General features: G+C 50.1%; 1 protein-coding gene across 7 annotated transcripts in view; it reads right to left on the bottom strand.

Annotated features, from left to right (window-relative positions):
- Window positions 1-14,111, bottom strand: part of LOC106507125 (uncharacterized) — a 299,118-nt gene that overhangs the window by 206,315 nt on the left and 78,692 nt on the right. The window lies entirely within an intron of this gene.

Below are 14,111 nucleotides of genomic sequence, written 5' to 3'. Positions count from 1 at the left end.
CTGAAATTTTAATTTTAATGAATTTAAAGTTAAATACGTGTGGCAGTGGCTACTGTACTACAGAGCAGATCCAGATGCTTAGACCTTTGAGGAGAAAATAAATAATTTTTATCACATTGCACCTGCAGGGCTACACTCCTTTCCAGGTACTGCAGAAACTGCTGAGCCGATTACTATGTCCTTTAGTTCTAGACCGTGTGTCTGCCACGGTACATCTGCAGATACACAGGTTTTGGCAATATTCCCAGTTTTGTAGATACAGGGACAGGTTTTCCTAATTACGTGACTTTTACTACACCAAAGAAGCTGTACGTGTTGTAAACGTGAAAGGGCTTTGGAGGCAGGTGGACTAAGGTCAGAAGCCTCATTCTGTCACTTACAATCTCGAATGACTCTTTACCCACTCTGGATCTACCAGGTCGCAGCAGGAACTGCCACAACCCTATAATACGGCCTTCCTCTGCCCTGTCCCAGACACAGTGATTTGTCTGGAAAGAACAGGTAACCCAACCTGGGCCAACTCGTCCTCTCCCCGGGAAATTTGGGAGATTCGAGAGAGAGAGATCAGATGCTTCGGGTGGCTGAATCTACCTCACCAACCCTGAATGCTATTGGTGTCCTTGCTTTCAACATGCGGATCCCGAAATTCAAGAGAGAGGAGGATTACAGAGGCCGGCAGTGGGGGCGCCAATACCAGAGGTAACAAGGACACTGAGTTCCCTGACTCTTCCCTGGCGGTCATCACAGCACTCAACAACAAGTGTCAAGTCCTCTGCTCCTCCCCAACGAGAAGATGACACATCCCAGCCCCAGCGCTTAAGCAGGACCATTGACTAGAGGTGACATGCGTGGCCTCCTGGCCCGAGGCAGGCAAGGCCCCTCTGAGACTCCCCGGGTGACCCCGTCCCCTATGGGGGCACAGTTAGAGAGGGGACAGATCCAAAAGTATCCAAGCAGCTGGGTCTCTGGGTCACCACGTGAGGACAACTGCCCTGGAGAACCACCCAGAGCTGCAGGCTGGTGTCAGGCCACTGAGATGCTGAGAGACGGTAATGACAGCACCACTTGGCTTCTTCTGGCTAACATCCCCCCTCAGCCTCCTGTCCCCCTTCAGGAAAGTGGAGATAAGACTGCTCTGCGGGAGGAAGCATTTCTTTGATCTCTGGCATTTAGGGCTCCAGGTCTGGTTGCATTTAGCATAGCTTAAAGGCCACACAGGCCCCAGTCAGTGACATAAAATCAGTGCAAGTCTGATGTCATCTGAAACACACTCGCATTGGCTCAAGCCAGCCCAAGGGGACCCATCACAGAGGGTCCCCGGTCAGGCGGCAGGAGGGATGAGTGTAGGGCAGGCCTGGGACTGCCTGTCCTCCCACGGCACTGCAAACCTCATGCCATCCTCACGGCGAGTCGGGGCAGATGCCAGGGCCCTGAGAGATGCCCCCATCCTTCTTCTCGCCACTGGCAGATGGGCAGCAACTCACAGAGCCAGCCCTTGAGAGACAGAGTTGTCTCTGCCAGCTGGTGCCTAAGAGAAAAAGGCAAAAATACAAGGCTCCTAGAAATCTACTGGCCACATCGAGGCCGGCAGTGGACACCTTCGCACAGCAGCACCCACCCCGCTCAGGCTGACCTGGGCCTCCCTTTCTGCTCGACCTCATAGCTGTGGAAGCCTGGAGTGTCCCGGTCAGCGCGTGGGGGAGGAAAGTCCCATCTGCGATGCAGCAAAGGGAGTCCTTCCGCCTCGGCCTCCAGAGCTCAGCGGGCCACTCCCTGCGCTTGGTGGTTACGGCTAGAAGGAAGATCTACTGTCCTGGTGACAGCCCCGCTCGCCCAGCCCAGCACGCTCGACTGCTCAGGAGGCCACATTTACGAGGTGCAAGCTCGAAAACAGAAATGAGATCAGTTTGGGTTCATAACCCTAGGAATCCATCTGGTTACTCCATGTCATCAGCTGGGGAACCACAAGGCCTGGCCTGGAAGGCTTGCCTTTCTTTCTGCAGTGACCACAGGTCGGTGGGTTAGCCAGGCACTGGGGGGGTCCGGGGGGTCAGGAGACCCCCACACTCTTTGCACATGACCTGAGCGACTTTCAGCCTTCACTGAGGCAGCCAGCCAAGGGCCTCGGGGGTCTCAGGAGAACCAGACAGCCTTTCAGAGAAGCCCTGCTGTCTGGAGAGCAGATGCTGCGACCATCGGCGGGGGGCGGGGAGGGGGGGTCTCTAGTCTCCACGCAAGCTCGGAGGCCCCTGTTTCACGTGGGCACCCCTCATACCCGCTGGTCACCGCCACAGGACAGGCAGGAAGCGACGAAGGGAACAAGAATTGAGGAATCCTCACCTCAGTCACGGCTCATCATCCCCGAGATCTAATCTACTGAATGGCCACTTCCTTTCTTACCTTCTCACCACTGATTTTCTCAGTGGGTGGGGAGGGGCTTGGATTCTTCTGGAAAATTTTTTCGTCAAGTCATGGTCCCCAAGGCTCAGTCCAGAGCCAGAAGGTGAGGGTGCTGTATACACGCCTTCTTAAAAGAAGGCTTGGCTCTTAAAGGCTGTGTCTCGAAGACCAAGCTAAAACCAAAGTGAAAAGAGAATTTGTGTATCTGTTTGTGGTTTAGAAGGTCAGAGACTCCATTTCCTTCCTCCGGAGCTTGAAAAGGCTTCCTGCTCCTCTCTCAAGGAGCCTTTCATTTGTGGGCGAGAGGCACTGGTTTATGTCGACGGCAGCATATAAAATTAAGTGCATGGCTGGTTATTTCATTTCTAGCACATTAGAGTTCTTCTCATACACAGAAGTTATTCACAGAGTTTATTTTGTTATTTGTTTTCTTTTTCATCTCGGGGGGATTTTAACAAGGTTAACTCCCAGTTATTGAGGTTATCGAGTTTGTTTGCCAGCAGCTGAATTGGGCTGGAGTCGCTGGAAGCAGGCGGGTGCTGGGGATGCTGTAACAGGGAGAGGGCTTGTCTGGACGAGGGATTCAGGAAAGGAAGGGGAAGGATGCAAGGCCAAGAGACTGGGTACCAAGGCTTGTTGACAGATTCAGTATGGAACCTCAGAGCAAGAAAATAAAGAGTAATTCCAGGCCTGCAAAGTCTAGAGTTAGCTTCATATAACTGAATTATAATGTAAGCCACATTATATAATTAAAAATGTTCTAGTAGCCATATTAAAAAGCCAAAAGAAATCAATAAATAATATTACTATTTTGATTATTTTTTAATTTAACCCAGTAAGTCCTAAATACCACCACTTAAAGTTAATATTTTACCTCTTGCTTTTTTTTTTTTCATACTAAGTCTTCCAAATCCAGTATGTGTTCTCCACTTAGAGCACACCACATCACCAGTGACCCACATCCCAAGCGCGCCACAGCCACACGTGGCCAGTGGCTCCCGTAACGATCAGCAAAGCCCAAGAGGATTAGAAGGATGTAAGGAGAGATGAGTGGGAAGGGGTCCTTGGTTCAGAGAGGAATTTGCTAAGCTCTGGCCATGTTCTGCTCTGGATCACTGCGGGACCCCCAGGAGATGGCCCGAAGGAACAGAGATGAAGGACTGATGGCTGCAGGGCGGGGAGAAGACTGATGGGTCTATGCAGATTTGAGGTAATAAAAATCCCTTGTGGGAGTTCCCGTCGTGGCGCAGTGGTTAACGAATCCGACTAGGAACCATGAGGTTTCGGGTTCGGTCCCTGGCCTTGCTCAGGGGGTTAATGATCCGGCGTTGCCATGAGCTGTGGTGTAGGTTGCAGACACGGCTCGGATCCCGCGTTGCTGTGGCTCTGGCGTAGGCCGGTGGCTACAGCTCCGATTCGACCCCTAGCCTGGGAACCTCCACATGCCGCGGGAGCGGCCCAAAGAAATAGCAAAAAGACAAAAAAAAAAAAAAAAAAAAGAAGACATTTCCAAAGTGATTACCGTCCTCGGCAGGAACATTTTCAAGTGTTCGGTGAACACGGCTAAATTGTTCCACAGGGCACATGTTCACCTGCCTTCCCTTCACTTCCCGAGAATTCGGTTTTCACAACTCCATGCTCTGATTTTCACGCTCGTCAATCTGGTCAATCTGATGGGTGAAATGAGCATCCTACTACACCTCACATTCTAACTCCTCTGAGTATGAATAACAGTCTTTAAATATGTACTGAACACGAGTATTTCTTCCTCGGTGAATCGCCTGTTCCCATCTTTTGCCCATTTCTACACTGGGGTTTTGTCTTTGTCTGCCTAACTTAATGGTACCAACATTGTGTCTAAATACATCCTGCAGACACTTTTCCCAGTTGTTTGCTTTTGATTTTGTATGTGGTGCCTTTGCTCACATTTCCACCATGGGTACAACAAGGCTAAAATAATCACATAGGGAAGCTGGAGCTGGGAACTGGAGGAAGGGTGACGATGGGAAGAAATAATTCAGTGCTTTCCCTTAGTGATAAACTGGCCTAAAGGCCACATGCAGGAGCAATGAAAATCCCCTATCTGTAAGTCTCACTGCATTAAAAAGAAGTCCAAGTTTGTACTTTATTTTAGTAAACATTTGAATCTCTAAACTGTAAAAAGATAGAAAAATAAAGATATTTTCTCTTCCAGACTTAATTCTGATTTTTCGTCAGAGAAATGCCAATTGAGATATAGGGGGAGAGTCTTAGAAAAGTAATGTTGCTGATTTAGAAGAAACAGTAATAACCATTTGGAAACACTCTGCAGTTTAAACAAGTTTCTCCACATTATCCTTTTTTTCACAGATGGGGAGGCTGGGCCAGGTTAAGCATAGCATTTACTCCAGAAACATTTTTCAGCACCTACTCTATGCTAAGTGCTTCTTAAAAAGGAAGAATGTCTTGCCAACTGGCAGTAGGACAAGAGCATGAAGAAGTTGGGATTTACTCTAAATGTGCCTGAACCCAATAAATACAGAAAAATCAATTAGCACAGCCCTGTCTTGAAGGCCTTATGGTCTCATGGGGAGTAAGGATATTGAAGACACAGGGGCAGCGCAGTGCCTCTGGCTCACGAGAGGTGAGTATATAGTCGGGAGGGGGGGACTCTACCTCAAAGGATCCGAGCAGTTTTCACAAGAGGCAATTTTCAAGCGAGTTTGGAAAGAAAGTATGTAGTTAAACCATCCAAAAACTAAGAAAGCAGATTTCAAATAGTTCAGAGGAAAGATAGATGTGATTGCAAAGACGAGGAATTCTTGAAGCACTTGGCATCTGCAAGATGATCTGCTAGGGGAGTAGTTTGAGATACAAAAATATAAGTGGTGAGAACTATGAATGCAGAAACCAACACATGGTGAGGGCTCTGGGAACTGGCCCATGGCTCCAACCCAGGCCAGCCTCTGATGGGACCCCTTTTAAAGATCAGATGCCTTTTCAAGCTATAATAATAATAAGAGCTCTTGCTAAGATGGCCCTTCTTAAGTTCCAGGCTCTGTTCCAAGCACCTTAAGTAGAGCAGCTCATTTAACCCTCATAAAAACCTTCCATCTCCTTTTTTCAGGTAAAGAACTGAGGCACAGAGAGTTTTGGCCCCTTAACCTCAGGCTGTTCGGTTCAGAGGAGGCGGGGTCAAAATTTGAACTTGAGCCGGGATGCGAACGTGGACATTCAGACTTCCTCATCTGTGTTCACCATCACCGCTCTCCAAGCAGATTGACTGAGTACTTACCATGGTGCAGGTCTATGGATTTACATATATGCCTGATCTCAACCGCCACAAACCTTTGAGGCTGTGAGGGTGATACGCTAAGTTCTCCCCTTGAGTGGCATTAAAAGAGGTTATCCGCTTGCCCAGGGTCACAAAGTGGGAAGTGGCAGAGCCAGGAGAATGACCTTGGACAGAGCCAGAGCTCCCGGGTACCATCACAGAGGTACACAATGCAGGAGGAGGGAGGGGACGGTCCCACGGCATTTGGCACTGGACTTGTCCTATCTGCTGTCATCACTCTCTCTGGAGTCCCGCAGACAAGTGAATTTTCAAAGGATGATGTGCAATTATTTGAGGAAGTTTGCAGACCTGGAGATGACAGGCTTAGCTAAAAGGAAACTGGCAAAGGGGTGTCTGAAGGTCCTGATGATCTGAAGAGCTGTAAGGCAGAGATGGGACTCACTCTCCACGGCTTCAGGGGTGAGAATCAAGGGCGATATCCCAATGGCAAACTCATAAATGGAATGGAGCTGGGAGCCCTTGGATAACCAGGGGTTTTTTGAGAAAAGGAAGAAAAAAATAATTTTCAGAGAGTTTGGAGAGGGCATTCTGTGCCGGACACAGAGCTGGTTTAAGTGGCCTCTAAGGTCACGCTCTTCTCTTAGCTTATGGAATCTTAATCCCCTCCGAACATAGTTCCTTTTAAGAAAACCAAGGTACGGCAGAACCAAGACTTGACAAGTTCATTAGAAGCCATTTATCCAGAATCCTCTGGCATGTTGTATCAATTCATTGGTACACAAGAGCCATAATTGTGTTCTGAAGGAAATAAAACTGGTGTCAGTGTCTTAAAAGATAGATTCGATTATGTTCCTTGAAACTTGCTGTTCAGAGCATTCTGCAGCTAATTCTTTTGAAAAGGTACGCTCTACAAAGGATGACTTTAACCAGAAGGCATGATTAAATTAGGATAACCCACCTCCTAACCATGACAAATAGCAGATGTTCTAGAACAGTCTCTGAATGGGAAGACGGCGCAGTGTCGAACATGAAGCCGTTTCCTAGTGGGAACGCAGACAGCAAGCCCTGCTCATCTGCTCCACTGACCAAGCCCAGGTCCCAGAGACACTGACTGCCACGCTGGCCCCGGGGTTTATTCTGCTGTTTGGGGGGCAGGAGCACTGTTGCTTGTAAGCCTGCCTGCCAGGAGCATCCACAGAGCAGCTAGAGCCCACGATGAGGGTCTCCCAGCACAGCAGGTGACACCAGGCTGTCTGAGGGTCTGGACGTGAACATTTGGGAGAGACGATGACTCCAGCTTCAGAGGTAATCCCCACCCACCCCAGCAAGACACCCCAATACAACTCTCCCAGGGACGGCTGTTCCCCCAGTTTATTTAGGGAGCTTCTAACACCAGGGACATGAGGCTGTGTGCCAATGGCCAGTGCTGCCTACTTCACCCCACGCCCAGATGTGAACTCTGAGGGTTTGCCTTGCTCGGGCCGGCCACTCACCCTGTTCCTGGGGCAGGCCTGGCAAGTCCCCTTCCCGTGTCCCAGAGGGAAACTGAGCCCCTCACCCCGCTCCGGAGAGGAGGCCCTCCGCCACCCCGGGCCCTTCCTCCACTTCTGTCTTGTCACTGACCTGTGGTTGGGTTGTTCTCTCTCTCAGGGGTCTCCAGCCCCCTTGCCTCCTCCAGAGCCTGCTCAGCAGAGGACACACCAGGAAAGAGCCCAGGCCCAGACACCAGAAGCCTGCGCTGCACGCAGGGCCCAGGCCCCGGCTTCCTGTCTGGTCCCGAAGCCACAGGGCTTGTTTCCTCAGCAACAACCCAGGAGTAGCAACCGTTCTCTGGTCGCAACATGAAGAAAATGTGGGGGAACAAGAGAAGGGGTATGAAAGGCCTTCATGAACTAAGAAACATCCTCTGATGCAAAACAGGAGCTACAAGGGCAACCTGAGGAAAGAAATCCTGACTCACGCCACAAGGCACGTGGCCTCTGACACTATGCTCATTAAATACGACGTCACAAAAGTAGGAGCCCCCCGTGGCCACCAACTCAGGCAAGGAGTAAGCAAATACATGCCTGGGTGAGGAGACAGTTATTCTGGATGAACACCCCACATTTCAAAATCCTCTCCTGGAAGCCTCTGGTAGGTTTCAGCGATGCCAAGAAATATAGGAAAAAAAGTAATTTGTGTCATAAGTTAAAAATATAATAAACTCTCTACATTCCTTATTATTATTCAATTACTGAGATTTAAACTTTCATTAAATAACCTGCTAATTTGTTAAATGCAAAAAAAAAAAAAAAATTCTACGATGCTTCGCTTCTGGGTATAAACCCCAAAGAACAGAACGGAAAACAGGACCTCACACAGACACCTGCACGCACGTTCACAAAGCGCTGTTCACAAGAACCGATACGGGGAAGCGACCCAAGTGTCCGTCGACAGAGGAATAAAAAACCAAAATGTGGTCGATCCACACAAAGGGATGCTGTTCAGCTTTCAAAGAAAGGAAATGCTGAGACACACTAGGACACGGATGAGCTCTGAGGACGTCATGCGACGTGAAATAAGCCAGCCACGGAGCGCACATACTGTATGATTCCGCTTATAGCAGGCACCCAGGATACGGGCCTACCCTGTTTGATGGCTCTTTATTGCTTTTTCTGCACATGGAAGGTTTGTGGCAACCCTGCCTGAAGCGAGTCTGTCAGCGCCATTTTCCCAGCAGCACTGGTTCACTTGGTGTCTCGGTGTCACCTTTTAGTAATTCCCACAACACCGCAGACTTTTCCATCGTGGTTACACTTGGGCTGAGCATCTGTGATCAGTGATCTTCGATGATACACGACAGTTCGCTGACGGCTCAGATGACGGTGAGCATTTTTTAGCAATAAAGCAGCTTTAAAGCGTGCACATGACTTTTTTAGACAATGTGCACTCAACAGACTAGAGTATAGTATAAACGTAACTTTTAAATGTGCCGGAAAACCAAAAAATTCATGCAACTTGGGTTTATTGAGGTGGTCTGGAACCAAACCTGCAACATCTCTTAGGTCTGCCTGTCGTCAAATATATAGTCAGAAGGTAGAATGTACTTTCCAGGGGTCAGGGAAGCAGGGAGTTATTTTAATGGGTATAGAATTTCTGTTCTGCAAGATGAAAGGGGTTCTGGAGGCTGGTTATACAACAGTACGAACATACTTAACACCACTGAATTGTACACCCTTAAAAAATGACGACGATGGCAAGTTTTATTACGTTCCATTTACCACAACTTTAATAGGAGACATGGGCCATGCACATCCTGTGCTCCCTGCGGCCCCTTGGTTTCAGAGGCGTTTCTGAGACTCCGCTAAACAGTCATCCGCTGCTTACGAATCCAAAGACCACCTTGTGCTTCCCTTTCTCTCCAAGGCGCTTCAACAAAGGCAGAGGTCTCTGGCCGCAGAAGAGAGTTTTGACAGGCTGACGAGGCTGCTGACCACATCAACCTTCACAAACAGGAAGAGTCTGACAAGGGGCTGCTCCATTTCTGTGCTTTTACCCTCCCTGCTGCTGAAGCCCCAGATGACGGATTCTCAGACTCAGGGCATCAGCCTGGACCTTCCAAGGGTCCCCTCCCCAGGGTGACTGCCTCGTTTTCCTTCTCTTCTCACTCTCCGTGTTCTGCCTGGGTCATTAGACTTGTACAGCATTGACCATCTCTATGCTAATGAATCTCCAGCCCAGATCCCTCTTCTGGACCATAGATTTTTTTATCCCAATGCCTCCTAAGAATTTCCATTTGAAAGACTCTCAGTTATCTCCTTCTAGCCTATACCCATCCACTCCAATCCTCCCTGCATCTCAGCAAGTACCACCCCATCTTCCCCATTAGGAGCCAGGAGCTGGAAGTGAACCACAGCCTCCCCTCCTCCTAGATCAAACTCCTGTTGTTTTTATCCGGCAGGTGTCTTTGGAATCCATGGACCCCCCTCTGCCACTTCCCCACCATCACCGCAGTCTGGACGGATTCAGCAGCCTGATGTCACACGGTTCCAGCCATAACCCCCTGCATGGGGGCGGGGGCCCGGCTGACGGCACACTGCCCTGGGGTCCTGGAGAATCCCCACTTACAGAGGGTCTTGGCAGGGTTGACAGAAACCAACAAAGGATGGAGGGGCAGCAGGGAGCCTTCAATGCCTGAAGCCTGAAGGGAGCTGTTACTATAAATAACTTAGAAGGAGTTCCCACTGTGGCTCATTGGGTCAAGAACCTGACTAATATCCATGAGGATGAGGGTTCAATCCCTAGTTCTGCTCAGTGGGTTGAGAATATGGAGTTACCGTGAGTTGTGGTGTAGGTCGCAGCTCAGATCCCGTGCTGCTGCGGCTATGGTGCAGGCCAGCAGCAAGCAGACAGACAGACAGACAGACAGGACTTAGAGAGAGAGCCAAAGGGGAGAAAGTCTGCCGGGGGGATCTATGGCTGCAGTAGAGGAACACAGAAGCCATGGCAGGGAGGGAGCTGGGGAGCAGACACCCCAATTTCTCTCTCCTTCCACCCTCCCCTCTCCGGATCCTGCTCCTATGGGCTGAACCTGTCTGGAAATCAGAGGGCATAAAAGGCTGCCGCTGTTGTCCAAACAAAGGTTATCAGCCTACTCAAACTCAGAGCAGAATGCAGAAATTCTTCTCTGGAGGGGCAAATGGAAAGTATCCAAGCATACCTTCTCAAATTCAATCTGTACACGGCAGCTTTTGCGACTTTCCCACAGCGAGATGTGATCTCGTCATCCTTCACCTAAAGGGGGACAGAGGCTCCTCGCTGCCCCAGGGTGATGTCCAAACCCCTGAGCCTGGCCAGGCACGCACCCAACAAGCCCAAGCCCCTGCCCGAGCCTGACTGCTCTTCCTCCCTCTCTCCACTGCAGCCGCTCAGAAACGATGGGTAATGCCCGCTCAGGTCTCTGCACCCCTTTCCCTGCCCACTTCTTCTGCCAGTGGGTTCTCAGTTTAGTTGTGGCCTCCTCCAGGCAGCCTTCCCTCACCACCCAACATGGGGCTGCGTGCCCTCCTGTGACTCACCTCTCCCCTCCCCAGCCCCTACGGCAGCGCTCTGTTCTCACCCGGCAGGCACTACTGCTTTTGCTATTTCACATCCATCGCGGATGCTCGTCAGATTTGTTTCTGCTGAGCCATGACGGGGAACTCCCATGGACACATCTTATATGTTCTATAGAGATCACGCACACGAGCGCTGAAGTCCAGGGCTGTGAGACAGCAGGGGGAACACTGAGATGCCAAAGGACCTATCTGTTGTGAGCCGTTATTAGACTTCTGCTCCAACCTCCGCTGCTGCCCCGCACCTCGCCTCCTTCCAGCTGAATGGAGAGTGTTTAATAGAGAGACTGCAGCTTTCATTCAAAGGAACAAACAGCTAGCAAGCCGGGCTCTCGAAACACTAGTAGGATGTCAAGACGGGAGCCTCGGGGAAGCTCTTCCTGAAGAGCCCTTGAGTCACTAACGCTGGGGAAGACGGCGAGAGTCAGGCGGGCTGAAGTCAAGGTGCCTCCGAGAATAATGAGGACTACTGCCCGCCCTGCACTGTCCGCTCACCAAATGGGGGGCTCCAAGTCCATTCGAAATGTACAAAAGCCTCCCAGCGCTCCCATTAAAAGGAAAAAGGGGCCCCTGCATCCATTTTAAAAATGGGGATGGAGAGAAAGGCACCAGGGCTTTGCCCCAGTTCACAGCACGAGGAGGCAGAGGGGCACCTGGTCACAAGGTTTGGTCACAAGCACCCCGCGTTCCCCCAAAACACACAAGTGTAGGAGCCCCCAAAACGAGGCAGCAGAAAGACTTAAGTCCTTTCTGGTGTGAGGCATAGCAGAAAACATATTTAAAAGTAAATGAAGGAACACAGCAGCAAAGGCTTGGGGCTTAGTCTGCTGCATGGAGGCAGCTCTGGATGCACGAGGCCCTCGGAGAAGGAGGCTGTAAACGCAGGTTGCCCTTCTGGCCAGGAGATCTCCAAGGACTTCACATATGGAGCCGTTTTTACACATGAAATTCTTAAGTAAATTGTGCTTAGGGCTTGAAAACACAGACTGTCCTATCACAGAGCTTGGAACAAGCTCTATAATAGCTGATGCTGCGGTAGGTACCTCACGGAGGGGGTCGGGCTTAGTGAGTGGCGTCCCAGTACCCAGGGGTCTGTGGCAGAGGGAGGGAGGGAGGGAGGGAGGAAGGAGAGGAGGAGGAAGGAAAGGGGGGAAAGGAGAGGAGGAGGTGGGCAGGGAAGAAAGGAGAGATAGAGAAAGGAGGCCCAGAGAGGAGTAGGGGAGGAGGGTGGAGGCAGTGACAAGAGGACAGGAAGTATTCTCTCCCCTTGCTGTCTCCCTGCTTTGGCAATGAGGACATGGTCTAACAGGGCCATGTCACATCTGGGGACAGAGCCAGCACTCATCCAGGTTCTTAGCCTCTGACAACCTCATCCCCCTCCAGCCCTTCTGGCCTGGGCCAGTCGCGGCTCCCACCATCATTCATCCCAGAGCTGCCATTCCCACCCCTCCCTCCCGTAGCAGTAAGTAGGGCCCTTCTTCCTTTTTTTTTTCTGTTAAAGCCTTTGGAATGGCTCATGAGATCCCGGCCGGGTCCTGACCGATGGGACAGAGACTTAACTTGTCTAAGAGGTGACTTGTTTGCCTCTAAAATGAGGACGGGCAAGGTTGTTCCAAGGCTAAGAGGTCTATGCGGCACCTGCTATGCACTTGGAACCAGATGACAAACCTCATACGCGTGAAGTCCCTTTCTCTGCCTTTCACAACAAGCGCCTGTCCCTGGACTTTCTGGAGGGGTTGAGGGCACTGAGGAGCCTGCAGCCCATCGCCAGGGTCCAGCCTCCCCGAGCTACCCAATCCGGCAGCCAGCATGGCCTTTGAAGAAGATGCCTTTCTCAGCTCACAGGCAGCTGGAGGAGAAGCACGTACTTCCTGGGTGTGATGCCAGCTCGGTAACCATCTCCAGCCAAGGATAAAACTTGCACACGTGTGTTCTAACCTAGCAAGGAAGGCCGAGAAGGCCTGCTGGGCCTGGGATCTCTTCCGTGAGGCCGAATGATGAGAATCCACACTCTCCCTGCTGGGCAAGGCCACCCTTTTGGAGTGGGACTTCACTAAGCTTTGGACGCTGGGGGTTACAATCAACCACCCCAGCTCTCCACCATGAAAGCAGCGTAATCACTCATCTTCATCGTAAAGGGTTTACTCACTCGCCAAAGAGACTCCACCCCGTTCTTTCCACCATGCATTCTTCCAATGAGGAGGGAACAAGGGCTCACCAGGTGTCATCACTGTCTTGGTGGAAACAGAAGACGGGGAACTCGGGACGAGACTTTTCAAGGTTACAGAAGTTCTGATCATTAGCGTGCGGGCAGACTACTAAGCAGGCTGTTCTGAGCCTGGTGGTTTGTTTATTACTTTCAGTCATCCTGGTAGTTGTCTTATCAGCCCATTTAGGCTTCCCGCTACTGTAAACACTGAGACTTTGCAGAAGAATATTAACAAAAAGCAGAGAAAATTATAGGATTGTGGTCTTCTCTTTTAAAACATTTAAAGTGCAGGGTTTTTCATCAAAGTTTTATGGAATGAATCTTCTAGGCGGGGATATATGTTTCTATTCATTTCTATATAAATGGCACATTCATATTTACATGAGTCTGATGAAATTAGGAATAAAAGTGATAGTTTCTTTAATTCATCCAATACATTTTATTGTGTACCTACTATGTGCCATCACTGTTCTTAGCACCAAGGACAAAACTGTGAATGAAATGAAGCCCCCACTCTCTTGGTGAATATAATCTAGCAAAAGGGGTTGGAGAAGGACCATGGGGATGATGTCAGGTAGCGACCCACGCTAAGAAGGAAAAATAAAGCAGAAGTAGGCAGAGAAGGCCTGGGTGCTATTTTAGATAAAGCGGTCAGGGAAGGCCTCCTGATAAAGCAAAAGAATTGGAAATGTGGATTTTTGAAGTCAAGAGTCTCCCAAGTGGAGAGAACAGTCAGTGCAAAGGTCCTGTGGCAGCAGAGGCTCAGCAGGTTAGAGGAAGAGGAAGAGTGAGGAGGTCAGCGTGGCTGAAGTGGAGGTGAGGGGGCATGAGTGGAAGGAGATGAGGTCAGAAAGGCCATCAGAGAGGGCAGGCAACAGGTAGCATCTGCAGACCACGGAAGGAACTCCACGTCTCTCCCAGAGAGCACGGGGAGTCTCCTTACAAAGATTTGAGCAGATTCGGAGCAGAACATGATATAGGCTAAGTTTCAGAAGACCTACGCTGACTGCTGTGCAGAGCAGAGACTTTAGCAGAAACAAAGCGGGCACTTGGGACCACTGCGATAGTCCAGGCAAGAACTGGTGGATCCTCTATTAGATATGATATACTTGATGTCTGGCTTATAGTTTTCCTT

The sequence above is a fragment of the Sus scrofa genome, chromosome 7, assembly GCF_054392235.1.
Source record: "Sus scrofa isolate SSC_HxYL_T2T_F1_AM1 chromosome 7, Sscrofa_HxYL_maternal_Yorkshire_Landrace_v2.0, whole genome shotgun sequence".
Classification (NCBI taxonomy): Eukaryota; Metazoa; Chordata; class Mammalia; order Artiodactyla; family Suidae; genus Sus; species Sus scrofa.
This window is presented reverse-complemented; position numbering and strand designations above follow the sequence as displayed.